Raw genomic sequence first — 14231 nt, 5'->3', positions numbered from 1 at the left:
GCAGGCTCCGCTTCTTACACTGGGACTTAAAGCAGAGATAAAGCCACCCACACTTCCTGCAAAGTGGCTCTGGTCCCCAACCTACTCCAAGCTTCTGGATACAGTGCTGTCAAGAATAAAGAGGAGCCCATGAGTCACCAGCTTGTGTCACTGACTCCAAGTCTACCTGCTAACTCTCCTTTGCCTCCTGGCCTCCCTTGTACCTCCTCACAGATCACCATCTTTCTCTGTTCAGACTGCTGAAGCTGTGGTATGATGGCCCAAACTGGCCAGGCTCCAGCAGGTTGGTGTGCACAATGTTCCACTTTTCAACTTGGGCCACATTTCCTGGTCATGTGTACAGCTGCCACCTCAGGCAAACACAGTCTACCCTTCCTTTCCTAGGAACTAAATGGGTGTATCTAGAGGGGGCATCTGTTTACCAAAGGTGGGGTAAATATGTGCCTGCATGTGTTGCAGGGTGTGTGCTTACTCCTGGTATAGGTGGGGCAAGTGAGCACCTGTCCATTGGCAAGGGTTGAGTGGAAGGAGTCCTAGGCTCCTTCCTGCCTCTCTTATAGATTCATCTGATGACCTGGACAAATCTGTTTCTCTCTCTCCCTCTTTCTCATTTCCTCCAAATTTGAAAGCCTTTCTGGTGTATGCAAATTTCAGACCCTGAAGGTCCTGACCAGGCCTTGGCAGCCTTATCTTCTCACCCTGCCCTGCCCAGGTGCTGAACCACTTGGGCCCCTGAAGTGGGCCCCTTTATACTCACTTGAATACTTCCTCCTTCTGTCCCCTGCATATGCACACACACAAATCTGCTCTCTGAGACCTGAGATGTCCTCTTTGAATCAGGACATCTATGCTGGGCAGCCTCACCTGCCCTAAGTTTGGGAATAATACCCTAGATCTGGCTTCCAGCTGGGAGGAGAGTGATTAGAGTCCTGACTGTGTCCCTTGCCTTGACTGGCCTGGGACCAAGAGACCTCCAGCTGATGTGAATGGTAAGGGGAAGCTATATAAAGCTAGACTTTCTTTTTTCTTTTTCTTTTCTTTTCTTTTCTTCTTTTTTTTTTTTGAGACAGGGTCTCTCATTAAGTTGCTGAGGGTCTCAAACTTAGATCCTTCTGCCTCAGCCTCCTATGTCACTAGGATCATAGGCATGTACCATTGTACCTGGCCCAACACATGAAGTTTTAGGGATACCCTCAAACTATATCCAAACTGTAGCACTGCTTCAGTTGTCTTTTTCCCACTATCTTCCCTTGAAGGTTATATGTTCTATTTCTAATTCTGATGATTTCTCTTGTCAGTTTCATTGGCACAATTTATATAGAATAGCCTACATCTTTTCTAAGTTAGTAGTTAGTGAATTTTGACAAATTTATATATAAACATGTACCTACCTTCTACAGTCAAGATATGGAACATTTCCATTGTCCCAGAAGTATCTTGTGTTATGTTGTAGTCAATCTCCAATCCCTGGTCTCAGGTGACCAAAATCCTTATATATATATATATCAGGGATTGAACCCAGAGGCACTAACTACTGAGCTGCATTCCCAACCCTTTTTATTTTTTATTTTGAGACAGGGTTTCACTAAGTTGTTTAGGCCCTCACTAAATTGCTGAGGCTGGCTTTGAACTCAAGATCATCCTGCCTCAGCCTCCCATATGGCTGGGATTTGGGGCATGCACCACAGCACCTGGCCCTCAGCCATAACTCTTGATATACATGCAGGGACCCACATCAGTGAGGCTATGGTCTTTACATGAACTCCCGCCCTCCCTCACCCCACTGGCTAGAGGTTCCTCTGATGCTTCTGCAGGGTTTTATGTTCAGTAGGAGTAGAAGCCCTGTGCACCAGGCTGGGATTGTAGCTCAGTGGTAGAGTGCTTGCTTAGCACGTGTGAGGTTCAAGCCTCAGCACCATAAAATAAAGGAATGCTGTCCGTCTGTAAGTACAAAAAAAAAAAAAAAAAAAAAAAAAAAAGAAGCCCTGTGCACCCAGGCCTAGATACCTACTTCCACCACCCCTCTCTGGATCTGTTTTCCTTTGAGCAAGAACTGCTGTAGGCATGTTGCCTAAAATTCTCAAAGAGCTCATTTTTGTTCAGACAGGTAAAAGGCTGTCAGGGTAAGAGTAAGATAGGTAAAATGTACAGGCCTTGAAGGCACATGAGGAGGAGGTTGTCCATGGTTGTGGAAGTGGCAGGATGCTCTTGGCTGTGCCTAGCACATTAGACAATGGAAACACTGTGTCTGGTGGGAGAGTTTGGGCTCAATATGATGGGCATGTTGGAACTCGTGTGTATTCTTTATTGTGAGTGTGCATGTGTTAGAAGAAGATGGGTAATAAAGGAGGAGCTGGAGTTGTGAATGAAGACATGGAAAGCCCCTGGAGAGGAAATCCTAGAGAGGGATCAGGAGAGACAGCAAAGTGGGAATGGAGAAGAGAATGCAAATAGAAACATGAATCTGTGATGTATCAGATGGGAAAACCAAAAGCTAGCCTAAGGCTAAGTGCGTGATAGTGGCAAGGATAGGGCTGTGGTTCCAGAAATTTCGAACGCTCTCAAATCTCAGTGTGTTGCCTCTTGGCTCCGGATGCTCCTTCTTACAGGTGCCTTGTGAACAGTGGGTTGCTCTAAGTAACCCTCCTTTATGTTGAGGGTGGTGGAGATTGCTGCTGGAGGGAGAGACTCTCCTGCCATTTGAGAGGGCTGGGAACTAGGTGCAGGGAGAGAACATCTAGGGGAAGCCATCCAGATTGCAAGCCCATGTGCGGTCTTTGCAGCCTAAGCCTGGTAATCATTTTTCTACAAGCCTCTTCAGGGGTATATCAGAGTCCTCACCCAGCACTCTATGGGCCTGCCCCACTAGAGCTCAGATTCCCACTGCACATGCATGCCACCTGTGCCACTAGCTTCTGATCACCTGCTCTCTTGTCTAAGCTCCAGAGCACGGCCTATTGCTTTCCCAGAAACTCCAGATCAGCTGTGGCCTGAACAGTGGGTTAAACCTACCTGCTCCATCTGAATCCTATCCAGTAGTCTTTCCTTGAGTACAATTTCTCAGCCCAGGTTTCCATATGAAGTTTCTTTTTTAAAATTGTTTAAAAAAATAAATGACAGCAGAATGCATTACAATTCTTATTGCACATATACAGCACAATTTTTCAAATCTCTGGTTGTATATAAAGTATGTTGACACCAATTTGTGTCTTCATACATGTACTTTGGATAATGATGTCTCACACATTCCACCATCCTTGCTAATCCCCTGCCCCTTCCTTTTCCCTTCCATCCCTCTGCCCTATCTAGAATTCATCTATTCCTCCCATGCTCCCTCTCCCTAACCCACTATGAATTAGCCTCCTTATATCAGAGAAAACATTAGGCATTTGTTTTATTGGGATTGGCTAGATTCACATAGCATTATCTTCTACAACGCCATCCATTTACCTGCAAATGCCATGATTTTATTTCCATATGAAGTTTCTTTATATCTTATGGTTATTCTTATGATACGGTCCATAATTCTTTATATTGAATTTCCCCCATATATTAAACTCCCTCTGGGATTGGACCCAGACTGGCTTCTATTATTGTGTTTGAGAAGCCTGCTCCTGCCTAATTACTAATCTGTTGTAGGCAACTTATCTCTCCTTCCTGAGGGCTTTTAATATTTTTCTTTATTTTCTGTGTTCTGCAGTTACACTGCAAATTTTACAGCATGAATTGGTTTTGTCCTCCAGATTTGTTGCAATTCCTGAATAATAGCTTATAATAATGATAGCTAAGACTTTTGGGTATTAGCTTCAGATCAGGCACTGCTGCAGTCTGGCTGGGCACAATTCAGGAGCCACTTGTCAAAAGAAATGAACTTTATTTTTAGAACCACACAGGCCAAACAAAACAGCTCCTCAGGAAAACCCCTCAGAGCCCAACTGCCACCACCGGCTTCCCACAAGCCTCTCACACAAACACAAGCCTCACCACCTCCCACAATCCTCCTGCTCTTGAGCCCGATTGGCTGGGTCGCATGGGCGGAGCCAAAGAAGTCCCCCAATGAGCATCACCGCAGAGGAGCCAATCAGCTAGATGTTGCTGGGGCTGCTGTGAGCCAATCATCAGCTGGCAGCTGGAAGTTTGCTGGCAGCTGGAAGTTTGCTGGGGCCCCTTTGGCTGTGGCTTTCAACAAGGCACTATTATAAATACTTGACAATGTTAATTCATTTCATATTCACAATACTATCATCATCTTCATTCTTTTTTTAAAAATTTTTTTAGCTGTAGATGGACAGAATTCCTTTATTTTATTTGTTTATTTTTATGTGGTGCTGAGGATTGAACCCAGTGCCTCACACATGCTAGGAAAGCAGTCTGCCACTGAGCTACAGCCCCAGATCTCATTATCTTCATTCTTTAGGCAATTTAAGTGTCTCGTTTATGCCACACAATGGTACATGTTGAAGGCAGGATTTGAACCTAGGCTTTTCCCAGGCTGTGTTAGTCAACTTTATATCACTGTGACAAAATATCTGAGATAGCCAGGCACAGTGGTGTACTCCTGTAATCCAGAGGCTTGGGAGGCTGAGTTCAAAGCTAGCCTCAGAAAAAGTGAGACACTAAGCAATTCAGTGAGACCCTGAATAAAATACAAAATAAGGCTGGGGATGGGGCTCAGTGATCAAATGCCCCGGAGTTCAGTCCCTGGTACCCACCCCACCCCACCCCACCCTCCAAAACTCTGAGATAAACAACTTAAAAGGAGGAAAGATTTATTTTGGCTTACAGTTTCAGAGCTTCCCGTTCATGATCACTTGGTTCTATTGTTTGGGCCTGTGAGGCAGAACACTGTAGCAAAAGACATGATGCAAGAAAGCTGCTTACCCTGTGGTGGCCAGGAAGAAGTGGGGGGGCAGGGCACTTTTATATAAAGTCCCTCTCCCCAAACCTATTATGATATGAATCCATCAATGAATCAATCCATTGATGAGGTCAGAGCCCCTGTGATCTAATTGCCCCAAAGCCTTACCTATGAACACTGCTACACTGGGAACCAAGACTTTTGGGAGGACATTTAAGCTTCAAACCATACCTGGCTCCCCATGTATTTCTTTTCTGCTTAAGCCAGTTTGAGTTTGGTTTTTGCTACTTGCAAAAGTCCTGACTAATCCATTGGGTAATGGGATAAATATTGCTGCTACTTATGAAATAAATCTAGGAAGGATAAAGTATGAGAAATAATAGGCACAACATGGTATTACCTCATTCAGGAACCTGATGAATGTCTCGATCGATGTCAGGAAGTTTCAAAACCATCTCTAGCACTTGTTATTAGTGTATTCCAAATATTTCCTGTCCCTGTGGCCTCTCCTGGAACTGAATGTCTTCCGGAAATGAACTGCCTCTGAGCTGTGTTTTGTAGCAGTGGGTCCTGAAACTCTAGGGTGGCAATAAGTTGTGATGTGTGTTATGATTTATTATTAATGACAAAAGCATCCACATTTTCAAATAATGTTCTTTGAAATTTTAATTTTATTCTGATCAAGGCACCTTTTCTGTGTCTATATATGATACCAGGGATTAAATCCATTAGTGCTCTACCACTGAGCAATATCTCCAGCCCTTTTTGTTTTTAATTTTGAGACAAGGTCTCACTGAGTTGCCCATACTGTCCTCAAACTTGTGATCCTCCTGCCTCAGCCTCCAGAGTCTCTAGGATTACAGGCATGTGCCAAAATGTCCAGCTGTTCTTATTTTTGAAAAAATCAAATAGTTTTATAATTCTTAAAATGATAAAACATTTGTTCCCTGCCCACACCTGTTCACTTAGCAGTAATTGCATTGAACTCTTTTAGTTATTTTTTTAGGTATTTATTTCCATATTTATAAATAACATGCTTATAGTATTATTTCTTAATTATTTCGAAGTTCTTGTACCCTATCCTTTCTCTACTACCCAATATTGTTATAATTTTGGTCAATATTTGTTGTTTATGTTATTGTGATTATATAATTGTATTTAATTTATCTATCTATCTATCTATCTATCTATCTATCTATCTATTTTTGTGGTTCTTGGAATTGAACCCAGAGCATCATGCTTCCTAGGCAAAAGGTCTACCACAGATTTACATCCCCAGCCCTTTTATTCTTTATTTTATTTATTCAGTAGTTTTTAGTTATATATGACAGCAGAATGTATTTTCACATATCATACATACATGGAGTATAACTTCCCATTTTTGTGATTGTACATGATATGGAGTTACACTGGTCGTATAGTCATATATGAAAATTATGTCTGATTCATTCTACTGTCTTTCCCATTCTTGTCCCCCTTTCCCCCACTCCCTTCCACCCCCTCCCATCTGTATCAGAGAGAACATTTGGCCTTTGTTTTTTGAGGATTGTATTATTTCACTTAGCATGATTGTTTTCAGTTCCATCCATTTACCTGCAATTGCCATAATGTCATGCTTCTTTATGGCTGAGTAATATTCCATAGCATATGTATACCATATTGTCTTTATCCATTCATCTGTTGAAGGGTACCTAGGTTGGCTGCATAGCTTAGCTGTTGTGAATTGGTCGATGAGGCTTCGTCAATGTAGTATGCTGATTATAAGTCCTCTATGTATACACTGAAAAGTGGGATAGCTGGGTCAAATGGTGGTCCCATTCCAAGTTTTCTGAGGAATTTCTATACTGCTTTCCAGAGTCATTGCACCAATCTGCAGTTCCACCAGCAATGTACAAGTGTACCTTTTCCTCCATATCCTCACAACATTATTGTTACTTGTATTCTTGATAACTGCCATTCTGACTGGAGTGAGATGAAATCTCAGTGTGGTTTCAATTTGCATTTCTCTAATTGCTAGTGATGTTGAACATTTTTTCATATATTTGTTGACCAATCGTATTTCTTCTTCTTGGAAGTGTCTGTTCAGTTCCTTTGCCCATTTTATTTTAGTTGTTGATTGACTTTTATTTTATTTATTTATATGCAGTGTTGAGAATTGAACCCAGTGCCTGATAAATGCCAGGCAAGTATGCTACCGCTGAGCCCCAGCCCCAGCCCTATCCTTTCCCATTTATTGATTGGGTTATTTGCTTTTTTGCTGTTAAGTTTTTTGAGTTCTTTATATACGCTGGGGATCCTTTTACTCTTTAGATTTCCTTGAGCTTAATGGTTACTCACTTTCATTTGCTTAGTTTTCTATGTTACTATCACTAATTTGCCCTCAAACTCTCCACCAGCAGTGTAAATTTTCTCTTGACATATCAGGTAATCAGCTTAATTCGTTTTTTCTTCTTCTTTTAAAAAAATTTTTTTAGTTGTAGATGAACACAATACCTTTATTTTGTTTATTTATGTTTTTATGTGGTGCTGAGGATAGAACCCACTGCCTCACACATGTTAGACGAGCACTCTACCACTGAGCCACAACCACAGCCCCAGTTTTTTCTTCTTCAACTTCCTTCTCTTTGTTTTTTTTGAACCCAGGGTCGCTTTACCACTTAGCTACATCCACAGCCCTTTTTACTTTTTATTTTGAGACAGAATCTCACTAAGTTGCTTAGGGCCTTACTAAGTTGCTGAAGCTAGCCTCAAACTTGGAATCCTCCTGCCTCCACTTCCCAAGTTGCTGGAATTACAGACCTGTGCCACTGTGCCCTGCCTTCCTTCTTCTTTTGGTATTCCTTTATGTCCCATGTTAGACTGCTTTCCATTTAGGTAGTATCCTAGAATTTCCTTCATCATCATCCCGGCTATTGCCTTCACCTTGCTTTTATGTTGCATCCTGATTCCCACATCCTATTCCTTCCTCTTCCTTGGCTCATTGTCTTGTTTTGGGGGAATACGTCCTTTAATACTTCACTTTTAAAAATGTACTCTAGGGACCAGCAACAGTGACATCACCTGAGAGCTTGTCAGAAATGCCACTCCGGACCCACTGAATCACAATTAACAAGTTCCCTGGGTGATTATAGCACTTTAAAGTTTAGATACACTGCTCTGGTAACATTTCTGCAATATGCATTCTACTCTCTTTTTTTTTGGTGGTTCTGGGTATTGAACCTACGGGTGTTCTACTTTTGAGCTACATCCCTAGTCCTTTTTATTATTTTGCAATTCTCCTGCCTCAGCCTCCTGAGTTGCTAGGATTATAGGGTGTGCCACCATGCCTGGCTCTACTCTCATTTTTTTTTTTTTTGTACCAGGGATTGAAACCAGAGGCACTTAACCACTGAGCCACATCCTCAGCCCTTTTAAATATTTTATTTAGAGACAGGGTTTCAGTGAGTTGCTTAAGACTTCACTAAGTTGCTGAGGCTGGCTTTGAACTCGAGATCCTGCTGCCTCAGCCTCTTGAGCCACTGGGATTATGGGCATGCGCCACCGTGCCCAGCCTCTATTCTCATTTTTGACTGGGAATAAAACTGGAACATTTCTATGTGGTCTTCTAAGCTCCGTTATTGCTGCCTGTAAGTTCAGTCTCATTATAATATTCCAGCCCTCTTTATGTGACCTTTGTCTTTCTGTTATTTTTATTTCCGGGTCTCTGAAATTTCATAATGTGCTTTGGTTTGGGTCTTTTTTTGTTTGTATGTTTAGTGTTCTGTGTACTCAGCAAACCCTTTTAACCTGGAGGTTCTTGTGGTTCTGCAATATTTTCTTATATTATTTCTTCAATAATTTTCTCTAATTGTTTCCTCTATTATCCAGCCCTGTTTTTCCTAACAGAAAGACATTGGACTTCCTGACATGCTCCTCTGAGACTTCTTATCTTAAACCTCCCATTTCCATGGGACGTTTTCATTTTGCTTTTCTGGGGATATTTTATTGCCTTTATCCCCTAATTCTTCTATCAATTTTATTTTCTTCTGCCATCATATCTTTAATATACTAGGACTCTTTATATTCTTAGAACATTCCATTTCATAGCATTTCCCCTTTTTTGCATAAATGCATCATCTTTTTACCCTTGTAAAGACATCAACTATACAGTTTTTTTTTTTTTTTTTTAAGTTTTCTCCTGGCTTCTGCACCTTTCAAGCTGCCAGAGTCTTTCTCGGGTTTGGACCATGGCTCGGCTTGCTTTTTAGCTCTCTGCCTCCACCCTGCCCTTGACTGCAGTTTTAACTTTTTTCTATTGAGCATAAATATTAGATAAAATACAAGATCATATATGTATGACTGGATGACTGTTTACATATATTTTTATCTGAGTAACCACCATCCCCAATCAAGATTTAGAACATTTTCATCATGAATGAAGTTTCCCTTGTGCCTCCTTCCAGAAAATACCCCCACCCAAAGGTAGCCACAATTTTAACTTTTATTACCATAGATTGATATAGTCCACTCTACTACTTACAAACATGGAAACAGGCAGTATGTGCTCTTCTGAGTCTGGCCTCTTTCACACCGCATTCCATCTGTAAGGTATGTTTCTCTGACCAGTTTCCTGATGGCCATATGGTGATGGACCCATCCTGGCTCAGCTCCAGCTGGTGATTCTGTGTAGGTTCCTCCCTAATAATTTACAGTCATCTCTTTTAACTGCCACCTTATGCAAATATGACTCATTGCTCCTGGCAGCTAACTGGTGTATGAGTGAATGTGAGTGAGTGTGTGGTGTGTGTGTGTGTGTGTGTGTGTGTGTGTGTGTGTGTATGGGTGTGTGAGCCTGGTCTGAATTCTTGGCATCTTTCACAGATGCATCTTTTCACTTGAACAAGTCTCTTTTGCTAATCCCATTGTTTCTCATTCCCCAGTCCCTTGGATCCACCAATTATTTTGAGCCTCTCCAAGGTCAGCAGATTTTATATTGGTGAAGAGAAAGCTCATTCTGCTCATTCATTATATTGCTCATTCTGACAAAGGGGGGTTGTCTCACTCCTCTACCCCACTTTATGAAGACCAGGAGAAGCTGGGGTATAGGCCATACAGCAGCCTAACTGCAGGTGCCTCACCATTGACAGGTGTCAAGGTGAATGCAATGACATTGCTGGGTTCAAATGATATTATTACTATTTAATATTCAGAAAAGTATGATCTTAAGACACCAAGTGTTTCAAAGATATTACTTTGAAGCCAAGAGCCAATAATTCCAGCTAGAAAAGATCCCTCTGAATCTATTTGAGCAAGGAAAATGGTAAAGGGCTAGTTGAAGCTGACTTAAAATTTTCAAACTTCAAACTTTCAAGCTTCTAACTTTTCTCTGGGTCCTTCATATCCTAATAATACTACTCCTTATTTAATTATTGATGGCATCTTTTTAAAAAGTTGATAGAATGCTGTACTTTAATGTATAATACTCAAGGTACAGGACATTGCATCTAACATTGTTATAAATAAAAGGGAGATCAGATCAGTCATCAAGGGCCCCAGAGTGAAAAGCATCTTCATAATCTCCATGTTTATCATCTTTACTTTCTGGGTGTAATTTAATAAGGTCTTCAATCCAAAGAATGGTAATTGCAGCTTCTGTTGCAAATTTCAAGCTCTTCACCTTAACTATGGTTGGGTCAAACATTCCAGCTTGCTTGTCGTCTTGAGGTTTACCATTGATCAAATCCAGACCAATCCATTTTAGATTTTTATGTTCTGGATTAACTTGAGCCTCATTGTGAAAAACTCTTTACTTTGCAACCAGATCTGTGTAGTCTTGGGTAGCATTAACTGCCAGTGTATTAGGAATAACAAGAAGAGATCTTGCAAACTCTTCAATAGCAAGCTGTTCCCAAGAGCCCATGCTGGTCGCATAGTTTTCAAGGTATATGGAAAGGGCTGCTTCTACAGCACCCCTACTAGAACCACAGATTTCAACTCCAAAACTCCTGTCTTGTGATCCATGTCCAATATTGATGGCATCTTCATAAAATGTATTTAATATATTTTTGTAGTGGTTGTAATCTTTTAAGATCTAGCTAGGGTTTTACTTTTTTTGTTTTTAAAGAAAACATTTACTGTCTTGATCTTTAGATTCATCATATACAGAGAACATATTCTCTTCAGGCAACATATTCAAAACTGCCATGTTTATAGTTCAGGTATTCAGAAAGTATTTAACTAGAGTGTACATGATTATTATAATAGAAGAGGATCTTTACATCTTGATAGTGGCCTCAAGATATAAAGATTCTGGGGCTGGGGTTGTAGCTCAGCAGTACAGCACGTGTGAGGCCCTGGGTTTGATTCTCAGCAACACATACAAATGAAATAAATAAACAAAGGTATTGTGTCCATCTACAACTAAGAAAAAAATTTTAAATAGATGTGAAGATTCTTATTCCATATATATATATATATATATATATATATATATATATATATATATTTTTTTTTTTTATTGTGATGCTGGAGATTGAACTCAGGGCCTTGCACATGCTAGTCAGGCCTGCTACCACTGAGCTACATTCCCAGTCTGGATTTCATATTTTAAATGCTGAAAGAAAGGTTTCTAGGGCCTTATGTTGCAGCAGGCTGGCTGTAACACCTCTCATTTCAGTGCCTTCTTCTCCTAGTATCCTCTGAAGGGCACCCTCTGATGGAGCTGGTCCCCTCCATGCTATTCAAAGCTTCCAGGAGTGGGCCTTTGTGGTCTATTCATCTATGTTGCTCCTCTGTGCTGTAGTGGGCTTCTGAGAGGTGCCCAACTTTTCCCATGCTTTGTGGGAGCCTCTACCTGCCTTGGAGGGCTATGGGGCTCAACTTTTTTGTGAGTACTAGCTGGCAGTAAGATATGGGAGGAGATAGGGGAGTTGTGTCAGCAAACCAGGCCTGTTACACCTGCTCTGTCACAGTAAGCTCATCACTGAAACAACACATTTTTCAGAAAAGAGTTTATGCCCAGGGTGCCAAACACAAGGAGATAGGAGTCTACCTCTCAGAAGGACAGGGTTGAAAAAATAAGCAGGGTGGTCTGAGGCCTGGGGAAAGGTGATTGGAGGTAAGGGAGTGAAATAGTTGGTGGTTGTTGGGAGCCAGCGACCGCACCCTGAATATGGCGCTGGTCTCTGCTTCCGCTTCATTAGCGGTTAGAGTTGTTAGAAGTAAACAACTACTTGTAAGGCTGTGGGGCTGGGCTCTGGCCTGCTTCCGCTGCGCTGTACCTATTAGACTTTTCCACGAGGTGCTAGTTCATTGGCGGGGCTGGGTACTTAAGCTAGGGCAGACCGACCGCTCGCTCTCTTGTTCCTGTTTGTCATTATGCTTCAAGGGTCCTGAATAAACTGCTGAAAGAAGAATCCTGTGTCGTGTTTCCCTTGCTGGCGAGGGGTCGCGACAGGTGGTCCATGCATGTGTAATCAAACTTGATTGCTCTTCATAGGACACATGTTCAGAAAATGAACATGTTAGAGTTTTGGCCCTCCAAGGTCAAAGGTCACCATCGGACACTTGGGCAGGCCCAGATAAAAGATTAATTTCAACTGGCTTACGATAGACAAAAGTGGCTTCAAATTCTGAAAAAAACAACTTAGTCAACTGTTACCATCATAACCTACATGTCAGAGGTACTGTCTATAGCAAAACTAATGGGAGTATGCCGCTTAGCCATAAGACCTCAAAAACTGGAGTGACAGAAAGCAACTGAAGCTAGAAGGTTCGCTCAGGTTTTCCCCTTGGTTTCAGTTGTAGGAGCTGAGAGATGAAGAGAGTATTGGACAGATGGCGGTGAGAGGTCTGGGGAGGGGGAAGGAAGGGAAATGGGAAGAGGTTAAAGACAGCTCAAAAGGCAGAATGCAGCTGCCAGATGACCTCTGGAGTAGCATCTTACAACAGTACAAATGATGGTACTTTACCTTTAAACAGCTCAGAATACTGCAAAATGGTGTTAGTGATAATCAGTAAAACACCAACGCATCTTCCAAGTCTAAAAGAATGCTTCCTCTGTGAATTTTTTTTCTGGATATCTCATTTAGATTCTCTTCTCTTTCCCCCACCCTTCCTCCCTCTGTCTTCTTTTTAATAACTTGTGGTAATTGTGTAAGGAGATTCTAATAGGCTCAGAAAATGAAAATTTGCTACCTCACCCAAACAAATTTCAGTTTTGGCTTTGGGTAAACTCAGCTTCTTTTAGGAAATACTTATTTCAGAGTTCTTCCCACCCACATCCTTGTAGCCAAAATGGCAGCTAAGCATAGGGCAGAACCCCAGTGGCCTTGGATGTGTGGAGGAAAAAACTCAAGAGGAGTAGCATTGGTTCAGGGCACTTAAAATGGAGTCAAGAGACCATTGTTAATCAGATCTCAGGCAGGTCCACAGATGAGCCTTTGCACTGAGCTGTGGACATTCCCTACCCTGTCCTTTTCTGTGAGATGACTTTTGGAATGAGTTTCCTGAAACACTGTTAACCTCTACTGACCTTAGGTTCAACAGACAGAGACTGAGACTATACCCAACTCCTTTCTTATAAAACAGCTTAACTGGGCTGGGGATGTGGCCCAAGCGGTAGCGCACTCGCCTGGCATGCATGCGGCCCGGGTTCGATCCTCAGCACCACATACCAACAAAGATGTTGTGTCCGCCGAGAACTAAAAAATGAATATTAAAAATTCTCTCTCTCTCTCTCTCTCTCTCTCTCTCCTCTCTCACTCTCTCTTTAAAAAAAAAAAAAAACAGCTTAACTTTTGCCAATACTGTTAGGGTCGAGGAAGAGACATGTCTCATGCAAAAGCAAAGGGTTTATTGGGGCGGGGAACCAGCATGCTGGGGCCCAGAGTTCTCCTGAGAGAAACTGGAGCCCTGAGTACAGCTTAAGCAGAGTTTTTATACAGTGTTTAAACAGGGAAGTTCATATGGCAGTTAGGGTGCGAGAGTGGGATTGTTACAAAATAACCATTACAGAATAATCATGCGTTTTGTCAGGGGGTGTTGGGTCAGGGTACATTTTAACATAAGTAACTGTTTTTAACATAAGTTTCGGGTTCCAGGAAAACAGAACTTAAACTTACAGAAAAGCAAAACTTAAACTTAACAGGAGAGAAAAACCTAAATTTAACCTTTACAATACTAATTGTAATTCCTGACTAATAAGTGATGTAATTTCCAACCCCCTTGTAGTCAAAAGCTATAAATTCATTTTGTAAAACCTTAGAGTACTTTTTGTTTGTTTTTCTTCTTGTGTTTTGTGGTACTGTGGATTGAACCTAGGGATAATTTACCACTGAGCCACATCCCTGGCCCTTTCAATTTTTTTTTTTTTTAATTTTAAGACAGAATTGCT

The sequence above is a fragment of the Urocitellus parryii genome, chromosome 6, assembly GCF_045843805.1.
Source record: "Urocitellus parryii isolate mUroPar1 chromosome 6, mUroPar1.hap1, whole genome shotgun sequence".
Classification (NCBI taxonomy): Eukaryota; Metazoa; Chordata; class Mammalia; order Rodentia; family Sciuridae; genus Urocitellus; species Urocitellus parryii.
This window is presented reverse-complemented; position numbering follows the sequence as displayed.